Source organism: Castor canadensis, chromosome 10 (assembly GCF_047511655.1).
Source record: "Castor canadensis chromosome 10, mCasCan1.hap1v2, whole genome shotgun sequence".
Classification (NCBI taxonomy): Eukaryota; Metazoa; Chordata; class Mammalia; order Rodentia; family Castoridae; genus Castor; species Castor canadensis.
In genome coordinates, this window is record NC_133395.1 from 9,457,236 (window position 1) to 9,471,134 (window position 13,899).

Below are 13,899 nucleotides of genomic sequence, written 5' to 3' on the forward strand. Positions count from 1 at the left end.
GGTGGGTTGCCTGGGCTGGGTCTTCTTGTTCACCTCAGGTGGCTCTTTCACAGGGCTGGAGCACACCCCTTTGACATCATCTTTTTGTGTTTGGAGAGACTGGGACTGAACAGATGGCCTCGATATGGTCTCTCATGACTACCAAGCATGCCAAGCAGACAGATGAGTGATCTGGCTTGTTCTTTCTCTTTTAAATTGCTGTCAGCTAGGGAAAAGTGGTGAAAATAAATCAATGGCTCCCTCCTCCAGACCCAGCATGTACCTTTCAGTCATCAAAATAAGCAACATCCTGTGGCAGCTGTTGGGTGATTTCTCTGGTAGGAAGAGCCCTTCACACACTGGAGATTCATGTAACAAATGATCGTGTCATGTCTCAGAAAGGATACTTTTTTTTTTTTTTGGCCAGGGACCAAATGTTGGCACTGAATGGACAGTAGCAGGTTTACAGGGAGTGTTGTTTATTCAATCCCAGATGCTTTGCGTCCTTGGACACTGGGTTCAGAATTTGTGGTAACTGGTTGGTAACTGTTTACATCTCCAATCAGGAATCATAAACAGGAACCCTGCTGAATAACTTTGTCAGCACCTTTGTGTACCTTCTGTACCAAAACCCAGGGCCCTCTTCTTGAGTGACACCCATGGCTTTTCTCTAAACAAAACAAAAAAACAAAACAAAACCTTATAGCAAGGGGCTCAGTTTAAGATGAATGCATAAGCTTGAACTTTTGTTTAATCTTCAGATAACAGGTTGAGGCTGGGATGGACTGTTTCATGGCCCAGTGTCCTTTTATGTAGTATAAGACCCCTCCTACCTTGCTTACAAATCTATGACTCATAGTCTGAGAGACACAAAATGATTTTCCTGTTATAAATCATGGACGTTTGACAGGTTTTCAAACTGTAAACATTTTACATATGTGAGAGCCATGTTGGGTTAAGATAGAAGGGAAATTTTACTTTATGGAATGAATTTTAAATACATATGCATATATATGTATTTATATATAAATCAAGAGGTTTTTCAATTTTGGAAGTTTCATATGGCCCGTGGGTGGCCTGTTGGATATCCCAAGACTTACTTAGTGCAATATGATAATCTATATCCCAAATTTTACATAGCTTAACGCATAGGATTTGTAATGTTTCTAGAAATGCAATGTATAGAAATACCTTTGAAAGCATTCTGTGTTGTAAGAAGCTTTCAGTTAATTCTCATTAGTTAGCTAGAAGAGTCATAAGGTAGTCAGGTCCAGGAGTTATAAGTCAGACTTCAGGTCTTATTTTTGATTTGGTTATGACTGAATTTTTTCTTGAGAAATGTCACTTACCATGTCTCTTCAATGATGACAAAATAAAGCTGTGTAATTTGCAAGGCTGGCTCGGAGGGGTTTCTTTTATAAATGTTAACAAATGTATAAGTAAAAATTTTTATTAATGACTGAAACACTTAGACCTGTCAAGAAAGATGGTAACATTTCAGCCAGCCCTCAAGAGAAGACAGGTCTGCTGTGAGTTAGTCATCCTCAGTGGATGATGTATTTGAGGACATGATGCACAGAAGTTGAATTTCTAAAAAAAATGTTGGTGAAGCTCTTTTTGGAGGAATCATGGATTGCAGCCTTACATTCTGGGAAAATGGAATTTTCCCTCAGTTCTACAAATGTGGCAGAAGGGATCTTCACTATTTTGTATTCGGATTCTCATTAATGTTTCATACACACACACACACACACACACATACACACAGTGTCAATAAAATCTGTGATAATTGAGAATCTTATTTAGATTTAAGATACATTTAAAATATTAACATATCATGACATCTCAAAAATGAGCATTTTACTTCTAGTATTTTATTTCTGCATTTTTTGGGGGGGAGATGAATATTCAACTACTTGCTTATGCATACATTTTAAAAAATATTATTTTCTATATATTGAAATAGAATGTGACCTTTAGGCTCCCAGGGATAGCCCTGGGAGTTTTAGCAAAAAAATCTTAAAGTTGTGTCTTGTCCTTCTACCCTTACAATTTATAATTCCAGCTAACATGCCTTAAAGTAGTGGACCCTACTGTAGACTCTCATATGAAGTACAAAAATGAAGAAAATGAGACCAAAGAGGTGAAGTAACTTATCCAAGGAAAGATTGAGCAGAGCCATGACCAGAATTCAGGCAATTGTACTCCTGATTCAGTTCTTACACAAATATTTACTGTGTTGGGTACTGTGCTGGTTGCTAGTTCTGTGTCCTTTCTATTCTATTATGCTGCCTGCTGTCTCTGCTGTGGGAGATTTGCGGTATGGAAGCTACTTTCCTTCCTAGGGAAGCATTTTCTCAAGGCCCAGTCTTTTCATATAAATTCAGTGGACTTCCTCAGTGTCCTCATTCATAGAGTGAAGCTGCTGGTGACCAATTCCAAATTTTCATATCTCTACCATTCTTTCATCAACAGACATGAACAATGCATTTGAGTTCTGAAGATCCTGTGTTGTGTGTTTCATGAAACACAGAAAGCTGTGTTCAGAAAGCTGTGTTTTAGTTATTTTTGCTTCCTCTCTTTATTTCTTAAAGATGACATGAGAAATAATTCTATAAAGCCCTTTGGTGATACAAGGTTCAGACAAAGGAGTCAGTTATTTGAATTGGATGATTGTGAATCTGTGAAGCATCCAATAACCATAATGATTGTATGTGCTTTACTGGGTGTGTGTACCACATATTAGTAGCATTGTGAACTATCATTTTCAAGGCCCAACACAATAATGGAGCAAAGGTTTAATTAAGAAATGCAAGACAATTATGCACGTATGTGATGGAGTTAAACAATATTTTCAACATCAGCTCCTGGCGTTGGGATTATACCAACATTTGTATTAAATTATAAGGTGGAATTAGTCGTTGGGATCTTGGGATAATAAAATATTAGAGAAAGAATGGAGTAGTTTTGGATATAATCCTTGTAAATAGTTATGCCTTTTGACCTGGGATAATGTCAAGGTGGCCATCACTTTGCTAGTTGTTTGCTATATTCCCAGGATTTTTCTGACTGCTTTACAAATAGAATTTTGAGTATTGTTTGAATGATTTTTATGACATAGCTCATTATCCACATTTTACAGCACAGAGAGGTTAAATGATGTATCCAAGAACCTAAAGCTACTATTCAAATGGAGGATGGTTGATTCCAAAGCCTTCATGTTAATAATGTACCTTCCTATAATTAATCCACTAATTCTTCCTTCACCACGTATTTATTGGCATTTTAGTGTCTTAGATGCCAGGAAAGTAGCAGATGAGATAGTAAGCAAGTAATCCTAATCTCATGAAGCTTATAGTGGTGATGATAAGTGAAATGTATGGGATATCACATTCTGTCATCCTTATAGCTCCAACTCCTTAGCAGAATCACAAAATGGAATATACATAGCAGAAATGAGTGAAGATCCCTAGGATGTCTGGAGCAAAGGCATGAGCAGAGGCATAAGTGAATTGGGATTGAAACCCTACTGGAGGTGGTTTTACAAAACAACTGGGAGGAGAGGAATAGGAGAGAGTATTAGAGACTGCTCTTTGGAGTCTGGTAGCAAAACATTGATCCTATATAAGAAAGTATGGGATTTTTTATTTTTTTATTTTTAAAGATTTTAGATAGCATAGCATGATTGATAGATAAATGGTAATGGTATATAAGAAAAGGAAACTTGATGATGCAAGAGAGAGAGGTAAGAACTGCTACACCACTGTTCTTGAGTAGATGAGGTAGAACAGGACCCAACACAAAGTGGAGAACTTGGTGTTAGAGAGGAACAGAAAATTGGTTCACTGTAATAGGAGTGAAGGCAAAAGGTAGGAGCACAGATGCTGGTAGGTGATGAGATGAACTTGTGCACATTCTCTTCTGATTACTTCTATGTTCTCATTTGAAAAGCAAAATCAGATCTTGAGCACAGAGTGTGGATGGAGGAGGCAGCACTGGAAATCTGAAAAGGAATATAGAATTGTCCTTCAGAAAAGCATTAGAATGGCAGAGCACAACTCTGTGGTCTCCTTACCTGTCAGCATTGAGACTTCCTTGGGTCAGCTGCTGTGTGTTCAGAGCAAGAATGTGCTCATGGATTCAGGGGAGTGAGCATGCTGCTCAAGTCAGGCTCAGAAAACTCAGAGAAGCTAGGGGAAAAGGTGGCTTTCACTGTGGTCAGGGTTTTGCTGGAAGAATGTATTAAAGAGATAAAAATGATATAATTTGAGCTGAGTGGTTGGGAAGTAAGGATATAAAGGGGTAGGGTGAGGGGTCGCAGGAAAGGTGATGAGATCAGTGGGTCATAATCATGGTAGGGTCAAGCGTGAGAGAATGAGGCAAAAACAGAAGGTGGTGGTCAGAGAGTAGGCTATTTGATAATAAGGTAATTCATGATAGCAAATCTTCTTGGACAACTGAGGTGGAATAGAGGACACCTTGGAGGGAAGGCTCAAGGACCTGAAAGGCCACCTTAACTGGAAAGGGAAACCACCAAGAACCATTTTGGCTGTTCTTAGAGAGATTGATGGTGAGCTAACAGCTTAAGAACTCCAGTGAGAGAAAGAAGGACTTAGCAGGTGATTGCCGAAGCAGCAGGTTGGTGATAGGTTTTGATGGAATGAGAACCACTCACAGAACCCAGGAGCTAGGTTCTTTTCAGAGGGGGAAGGAAGAGTTGCTCTGTCTAAGAGAGACAAGAAACACATTATTAACCTTGCTTTTCGCACCATCATTTTGGCAGTGTGGTGAGAAAAGCAACCTCACTCATGGGGCTAAGAAGAACTTGAATCCTAAGAGGAGAGCTAAGAGGGCCTTAGCTTTGCAGCAAAAAGTGGAAGGCAAGAGTCAGAGAAACTGAGCAAACAAGGAGTTGTGCTAAAAGGCCATGAGCTTGGTAAAATACAGTGGAAGAGCTTTGGGAGTTGGTGGATGGGGCCAGAGAAGAGGATGTGTGTTGATAGTCTGAGAATGAAGGAATGAACTAGAACTGCACCAGGCTTCTTAAAAATGGAAAGTAAACTTAGCCTTGATAGTCTCTAGGCAGATAGTGGTGGGAAAGCTGGGTGTGAGGAGGGGAGAGGAGGGTGGGAGGCTTGTCAAGACCACAAAGGTTTCAAATGATGGTATTACTTTTACCAGGAACACCAAGCTATCTGGAATGTTCTTCTAGCTCCTAGGATATGAGCAGTGTTAAATTTTAAATTAGACAAGATGTTTATACTTACAAACTCATTTTCTTTATTTGTGAGAATGCTCAATTATGGAACCTGGGATATTTTTCCCCTTGACAGTCTGTTATCACTCCTCCTTCATGTACACACTACACAGCTAGTATAAGCATCTACATTGCATCAGGAAGTTGCATCAATGCTTTCAGTGATGGAGTGGGAAGGAGCTACATGGATGGTTGCAGTCCTTACATGGAGGAGTTTTCAGTCTAGAAGGGTAGAAAGATATTCTAGTGAATGCCTACAGGGAGGAGAGAAGCCTGTGGCAGTGCTGTGATTGCAGTAAGGAGCAAGCTGGTGATAGGCTTAGGGGAATGCTTAGCCATCAGTACTTGAGAGCTGGCGTGTGTGTGTGTGTGTGTGTGTGTGTGTGTGTGTGTGTGTGTTTCAGATCAGTTTTCCTAGAAATACAGAAGATAGAACATCTTATCTAGAGAACCGAGTTCATCCATTTTAGCCAGCTCATGAACAGAATTTTACAATATCTGTGAAGAATTTGATTTCTATCAAATCTCCCTTTAATTGCAGAAGGGGGAATGAAGGAGAGGAGACCATTTGTGCTCTGGTTTGACCTTCATTTTTTTTTTCCTGTAGTAGTGGAAAGGAATGGGATCCCTACCCTCCCTGCTCCCCCAGGGTTACAGTTTCTCAGATCTCATCTTACTATTTCTATTTGTTCTAAATCTTTTGGTTGATCCTTTCAGTTCCCATTATGTTGCCTTCTGTTTATAAAGTATTTTCTTCTAGAAATGAGCCTGTTCTTGATTATCTCTCCTTTCAGGATAATAGTGCAGTTATCTCCTGCTAGATAAAAGAGACTTAGGTGAGGGATTTGGCAACCTGGCTAACTTCATTTATTTGAATTAAAGCAATATTTGGAGTTGGAGGAATTTGACACATATTTTCACATAACACATATTTTCTGTGGCATCACGGCTTGATGTAAGAGCTCATATAAAGCAATTTAAATCAGCACTGATTTTTAAGTGATTTTATGTTGCTCTGAGACTCTCCTTGTCCTTTGTGTCCTCTAAGTAGTTTGAACCTTGTGTCCTGACAAATGTATTGTAAAACAGGCAAATGTGAGTTGTGTATATTCTTTATATTAGCATCACTGTTAGTTGAGACAGGTACTTAAATGGTTTGTGCCATTTTGGAGGACTAGAAAGCCAATCCTGGTACTTTTGAAATTTATTTTGATGAGGAGATGAGCACAGGTGAAATGTGAGCACAGATTCTGGGAGGCTAGTTATATATCTAGGTAACTCTTTCGTTTTGAGATTTTGGATTTTTGCAGTGCTTGTCCTGGACTAGTCCTAGCTCTTTTTCTGGTTTTAACATGTGAGCTGAATGGAACCTTCCATTCAGGTATACCTTCTATAGGGTGTAATTGGGTTATCTTGACTTTTTGTGCCATTCATATTCTACTGATATGTAACTTCAATAGTTTAGTTTTATGGACCTTATTTTTCATTCATAATCCACGGGACACTGGAAAATTTGTTTTCTTCGCATGCATTTTTTTGACTTTTTATCACTTTCCTTTTAAATTAATTAATGAATATTAATTAATTAATTGTGTAGAAGTAGCCCAGCAGATTTTAAAGTGCCTTATATCAATTTGAGCTATTTTCTTGTGTGCATGTTTATTCTGTCACCACAACCCCTCTTAATAACCAACTTAAGAATAGACACATGCTTCTTTCTTCCTTTAGTGATAAAGAAAGGGTGCCAAATATTTATGCTATTCACTATGTATTTATCAATCATTACCTTGTCTCATGAAAATAGTTCACAAGGCTAAGGAAAGCATAAGAAGGGAGGTCAGCATTCTTCATTCGATTTATTTAAACTGAACTTATACTATGGAATAAGTCTCTACTGAGTTTGGCTCAAATATTACTGATAGTTTCATTCCTATTGTGCAGTTTGTAGCTATAGGATGTTGAATGGAGTTAAAAAGTTTGGCTGCCGTGTTTCAGTAGAGAAATTTCTTATCTCTAATTGCTTTCATTTGACATTTTGATTATTGCTCCTTGTTTCTCATTCTGTTTGCAGCTAGTTATTATTTGAAATTAGGCTTCAAAGCTTGAATTGAATAATAGTCATAGAGATAGTGATTCATCTCACATTTCAATCACATAAATAATAGACACTGTACGTTTTTCTTTTTCTGTTAAGAATGCCCAGCCAGAAACAAGCACAAATCCTGTTCTGTTTGTTTGACTTTTCAGCATCACCTGTGTTCATTGGAGCAAGTGTAAAAAAAATTAATAGCATTTAAATTTATTGAACAGAGATTTTTGTTTGTTTACATCAATGCGCTCACATGCACCCAGGGTACCTCAATGAACAGATGGACAAAAACAAAACAAAAAATGTTTCTTCACTGAGCTTATATTCAGCTTGGGGTAAGCAAAGGAAACAGACAAAATTAAAAATAAGCATGGTAGATAAATACACTAGATGATGTGATAGAGGTTGGTAGAGTCAGGAGAAAAAATAGAGGAGGGTGGGGAGGGGGGAATCAGAATGCTTAGGCCAGGGTGAAGTTGCAAATTTAAACTATAAATAGTAAAATCAGTGCAGGCTTCTTGAAGCACAGTTTGAGGTGAAGGCATTTCCCATGACACGATGTGTTCACGGTGGTAGCAGGGTATCAGAGCCACACCAGCATGCTCATGGATAGACGAGCCACGTGGACAAGAGGGTGAAGGAGGAGACAAAATCAAATGGAAGTGATCATCCAAAGGAATCGTTTGCCTTTGAATGGCCCAAAATAGTATTGCAAGGGCTGTTGATATTGTTTCTTATCAATAGTAAGAGAAAAAATTCTTTTCATAGTCATATTTTTCTAAAAGTGGTCATTTTCTTCTGTTAATGACTTTGGTCTGACTTCTGATTGGATGCTCTGCTCCTTTTCAAAATTCTTTGAATAACAGGTTTGATTAAAATTTAATGTAATCTTCTTAGTTTTCCCTTGGGCTCCTTTATTCTTTGCTCTTGTGGGGTGATGTTTTGTAGTTGTTTGTGGAAATCTGGCCTCATCTCTTCCCTCTAAGTTCTTTCCATTTCTTTTCAGTATTTTCTTTTTGATGTACAAGGATCTCTCCTTCTTTTTAAAATTTTTAAATCTTACAACTCTGCTACACTGAGCTTTTGTGTTTACAATATTGGATTGAGAATCACGGTAATGTTTTGAAAGTTCAACTTTGACCATTTCTAAAATTATCAACAGAAATAAATAATATCAATTTGTGGTTGGCAGGCAATATGATATGGTTTACGAGGATAGGTTTTAATGAGTTATTACTAAATGTGTTAATATGTGTGTTTTGCTCAGAACACACAGAATTTCTTATATAAAATGCAGCATTTGTTTTTAATAAAGAAAGAAGACTGTGAATGAGCAAGACACTTTCACCCAATTAGTTCGGTTTCCCTGCATGTAAAACAGAGGAAGTAAAGATTTTACACACTTGTAATTATTGGAGGTCATACATACATGCGTCCAACTCATGTGGCAGCTGGCACTCATGTGGTGGGCTGGTATTTACTGAGGTTCTGCTCTGTTCCAGCCATTTTGCCAATGGTTTTGCTTCTGTGATCTGAACTGGTCCTTGTATGCACACGTGATGTTTCCAAGAGAGAAGAAATCTCAGTGTTGTTCACTGCTGCATCCTAATGCAGAGCATAGTACTCAGTAGGTGATAGGCACTGAATACATATTAATTAAATGAGTGAACATAAATGCCCACTTCTCAGATGAAAAAACTGAGGTTTGGTGAGATTATACAAATGACTCAAGAGGACACATGCAGTAAATCGTGCTGCAGATTGAGCACAGTTAGTCTGATTCCAGAGCCGGAACTCTCAACTACAACACCAGTAGGCTCTTATTAGTGCTGTGTGGGAGCACCAGAGAGACGGCTCTAACTTCATTCCTTAACTCCACAGATCCTCTTCTCTATTTTTATTTTAAGGTGAGGGTATGGTGCTTTGCACACTGAATTTAGTAGATAGGATTATTGTCCATGGTTGTAAAAACATTATCACATCTTATTTCCCCTATAATATCAGAAAATAAAACATCACAGTGTTTCAGCACATGTGCATGTGGTCACATGTACCATCAGACACACAGCAGCATACATACACACAGACATGCATGCACTGGATGCTCACTGGGATCCTTTGAAGGGTCAGCAGATATATAAATTTTGTAACATACCGTTAAGCAGTAGTTTGAGGCCTGGTGAAATAATTGCTGATGTGGACTAAATTAATAACAAGTGAATAAGGAACAAATTAATCTCAGAACCTTAACTTGAATCCCCCAAAGAATGGCATTTCATTGCTACTGGGAGGTTAGTGTTTGTTATTCCAGTTTTTCCTGATTGATAGAATATTGATTGTTGTACATTGTGTATCTTTTTGAATGCTCAAAAGTTAAAAAAATAGAAGGAAGTCTGGTATGACCTTACTGTTTATATTCACAAAGAAGTCAATGAAGTTTTTAAAAAGAAAGGACTCTTGGTATAAAACTAATCTGGATTAATAATATATGATTTCAATTTGACTCTAAGGTTTTAAATGGTGAAACCGGGCTTTTTTGTATTTATTTGCTAGATAACACATAGAAATTATAAAATGGACTTTGTAATGGTATTTAATTACTTCTTCAGTGACAAAGACAGACAGCAAAAGAGACGGGTTAATGAAGTACAGAAACTATATTTTTATAAATTTGTTATAAGTGCATATGGTCTTGATTTAATTTGTGACTCAGAATTCCAGATGTTGTCATATCTGTGTTTAATGCAGCTCAAAAGATCTCAAACTGTTGTGGAACAATTTTCTTAGTACTTTTAGCAAACCAGAATGTGTCAAATTCTGAGACAGTATTAACAATAATAGTTGTTGCAGCAACTATTCTAACTTTGCACATGAGTAAAAAATAGAAAAGCATCATTGAATTCAATATTAACCAAATTTATGTTATGGACAGAAGCCACAGGACTTCTTTTTCTCCTGTGCGCTGTTTGTCAGTTTCAGAAATGCTGTCAAAGGGGTCAATTTGGGAGAAAAGCAAGGACCAAAGAGGTCACTGAAGAACATTTCTTTAGTTTTTATCTTTTTTTTTTGTTCTAATATAATGGGATGAAAATTTCTTTTAAGTGTGATCAATAGGGAAGAGGTAGAGATTAGAAAGAATGAGAATGGATGCATTCTTTAATAAATGTGTGGAATCAGGACATGTTACAATGTATATTTTAAGGATGATTTATATGCTTTTTAGTATGATTCTACAAATGCATTCCATTCTCTGAAATTATCATGTTTCCATGTTGGCTTGTGTTTGACATTATTTTTGCAGTTAGTTATGATAATTTTACTAAAAGGGAATTATGCAGGGGCAGGGAGTGAGATATTGAGCAAAAACTTATTTATTTACACATATGAGTAAGTTCAAATTTTAGTGAAAGTGTTAGATTTTTCTTTTCTCCTAAGATTATGAGCATTTCAAGACACCAATCAGTAGTCACTGAACTACTCGATCTTTGTTAAGGTCAATGACTCAATGCCAGCCACTAAAATCACAGCAGTTATAGGATCCCCAAAACCTCATGGGTACATTATGCATTGGTATCATGTGATGGACAGGCCCAATGTGTTTTCCCTACCCAATAGTAGTCAACACAGTCCTGTGCTCTGAGCCAAAGCATTTTTTAAAAATTTTTTAAATTATTCATCTGTGCATACAATGCTTGGGTCATTTCTCCCCCCTCCACCCACCCCCTCCCTTACCACCCACTCAGCCCCCTTCCTCTCCCCCACACCCCCTCAATACCCAGCAGAAACTATTTTGCCCTTATCTCTAATTTTGTTGTAGAGAGCGTATAAGCAATAACAGGAAGGAACAAGGGTTTTTGCTGGTTGAGATAAGGATAGCTATACAGGGAGTTGACTCACATTGATTTCCTGTGCGTGGGTGTTACCTTCTAGGTCAATTCTTCTTGATCTAACCTTTTCTCTAGTTCCTGGTCCCCTTCTCCTATTGGCCCCAGTTGCTTTAAGGTATCTGCTTTGAGCCAAAGCATTTTTATCGACACCCTCCAAATACCATCTTGAGCCTCAGTCTTGTAGAGGGTGCTTTAAGCACTTGCGGCTTAATGTTAGAAAGTCTCAAGTAGTAAGCCACTGAGTTTACTGCTCAACAAGTTCATGGCAATCCCCTGCACATCTTGGTGTGATATTTAGAAAGCAATATGTAGGTGTGTTTAGTAAAGTACTGCTTCAGCTCTTACTAGAAGGCATATCTCCTGCCCATTAGGTTTTCATTCCAGTGAGTAGTGAAAGGTGCCATCCTTTCTGTGCTTCAGTGTTTGAATGCTTCTCTCCGATCCTGCCTCTCTTAGGCTTAATTGATTCCTCTCTGGGCCAGACCATCCTGGATCTAACTGAAGAAATTTAGTTTGGGCTGAAAAAAGGTCACTTTGAAACTTTGGGCTTGAGAACAAAATGTGAGGTTATTGGGGGAGTGGTCAATGTAAATTAATTTGAGCTAATTAACCAGGATGAAACATGCTTCTGTATTAGTTATAAAATCACAAACTACTAAGAATTTAGAGACAAATTACATTAGCTGGTGCTAATGGCTTTCAGCCAGATGTGGAATTTACCTTTGTTGTGTTCCAATGTCCTGCTCAGTTTAGAAAACACGTTAAGGGCCATCAAACTTAGCACATTTTGGCAGTTGTTCAAATGTTCAGTCACCTTCATTTCAACAATCTCACATACATGTATATACTTTTGCAATATAAAAAATAGAAAAGTCCAACAGTAGCATTTATTAAAGATTTCCATTTACTAATACTTCAAGATTCATTAATAAGTGAAAATTATAGTTAATAATGAACTTGAGAGGTATTATTTTTCAAGTTTATTAAAAATTTATATTACATGTAGTTTCAGTGTTAAATACATATTTTTTGCATTGTAATTCTTTAAAAATTGATAATTATACATAACTCCACTTATGAAGTTATATGATAACTCCAAGTTAACAAAAAAAATTATCATCTCATTTATCTGATGCTAGAGAAATTAAAACAGTACATCTAACTTGGATTTCAGCTTTCTTTGTCTTCTCTCTGTCTTTCTTGGATATGTCTATCTATCCATCCATCCATCCATCCATCCATCCATCTATGTAGTTATCATAGTCTACTTAACCTTCTTGTTAACATTGAATCAAGGAATATTAGAAGTATAGGTTTCAATTTTGTCATTTTATTGATGAAAAACTATGACCCACAGCAAGGAAGTCATATAGCTGTTGGACAGTCAAGGAGAGAATGTAGCTTGGCATCCAGACTTGCAAATTGATACACTTAGCTTTACAGCTGGTCTTATATGAATCAGAAATTCTATCACTTTTAAATGGTCTAAAATTTCTCTGAATTTGCACTGTACCAACTATCCTGGTAATGAATTGACCCTTGTTCTATAAAGGCTGTTTAGACTGTGGCTTACTTGTCCCACATGAAGTCTATTTTATGTAAAGTTTGTAAGAATTCCATGTGGAACTGACAGGGGAATAGGAAATAAGGTCTCACTCCTTTAGAGTTCACAAAGAACCCCTATCCCTTTATCATATTTTGATAAAAATATTCCCAGATTTTTAGCATTGAATGTGACATTAGGTTTGTAGTCCAACTTCAGGGGTTCCATTTGTCAGGTCCAGCCACTCACCTCTATGATGCCAAATAAAGAGATGATTAATGGTGAAGGACAGAGAAAGGAGGTTTATTATGTGAGGTGGGCAGCTGGGGGAGGAGGCAAAGTAAGCATCTCAGCTCATCTTTGGAATAGAAATGTGAACTTTAGGTTTACGCAGACAAAGGATTTGGGTTAAGGGCAAAAGGTATGTATAATTATTAAACAGTCCTGGTCAGAGTATGTCCTGGTTGGTCATCAGCTCAGTCCTGTTTTGGTTTTTTCTGTGTGTGTGTGTGGTGGGGGGTTGGATTCCAGAGATGATATTATTGCTGTCATCTCTCGAGGGGACCAATCTAGTCAGGATAAGCAAGTCATTGTTACCTTGCAGGTAGTCTGTCCTGAAAAGGTTCTATTGTTCCTTTGGGAGAGCAGTTTCTGCTATACTTTGTTGTAAAGATGTTTTCCGTCCTTCCTGATTCCAAGGTTGCTGCATAAAGAATGGCTTAGGGCAAATACAGATACAAAATGGAGACAGAGGTGCTTTTCTCCTGGCTTTAGTTAATTTATGGACCCAAGTAAGCAGTCAGTGCTTTTAGCAATAGTAGTTTCTAAGTACTATTAGAAATATAGGCACACTCGGGGGGCAAGTTCATATAGGCTTGGGGTATGTAGGTGAATAGAAGATGCTAGTTGGATGATTCTCTCTGTGTGTCCATGCTTGTCTGTGCAGATTTCCTCTCAAAGATCACATACTTACATCAGGAGCACTGCCCTTTGTCTCTGTCTCCAGCATCTAATTGTGAACAAGAAATCCAATCACTTTTCTTTAAGATTACTTGAGGGAATGAGTTTGCCAAAGAGGAAATGGGCATGGGAAAGCTGAGTGGGGCACAGAAGAGGAACTTGGTCTATTCACCATTTTCTGTTG

The 13,899-nt window shown here is 37.7% G+C and overlaps 1 protein-coding gene and 1 long non-coding RNA gene across 2 annotated transcripts in view; both read left to right on the forward strand.

Annotated features, from left to right (window-relative positions):
- Positions 1-13,899, forward strand: part of Fgf14 (fibroblast growth factor 14) — a 638,567-nt gene that overhangs the window by 77,568 nt on the left and 547,100 nt on the right. The window lies entirely within an intron of this gene.
- The window catches only part of LOC141411428 (uncharacterized), a 57,920-nt gene that overhangs the window by 20,369 nt on the left and 23,652 nt on the right, over positions 1-13,899 (forward strand). Inside the window, exon 1 of the long non-coding RNA XR_012436156.1 lies at positions 1-13,899. This exon is cut by the window's left edge and continues 20,369 nt beyond it; it is cut by the window's right edge and continues 20,019 nt beyond it. This is a non-coding gene — a long non-coding RNA (uncharacterized lncRNA).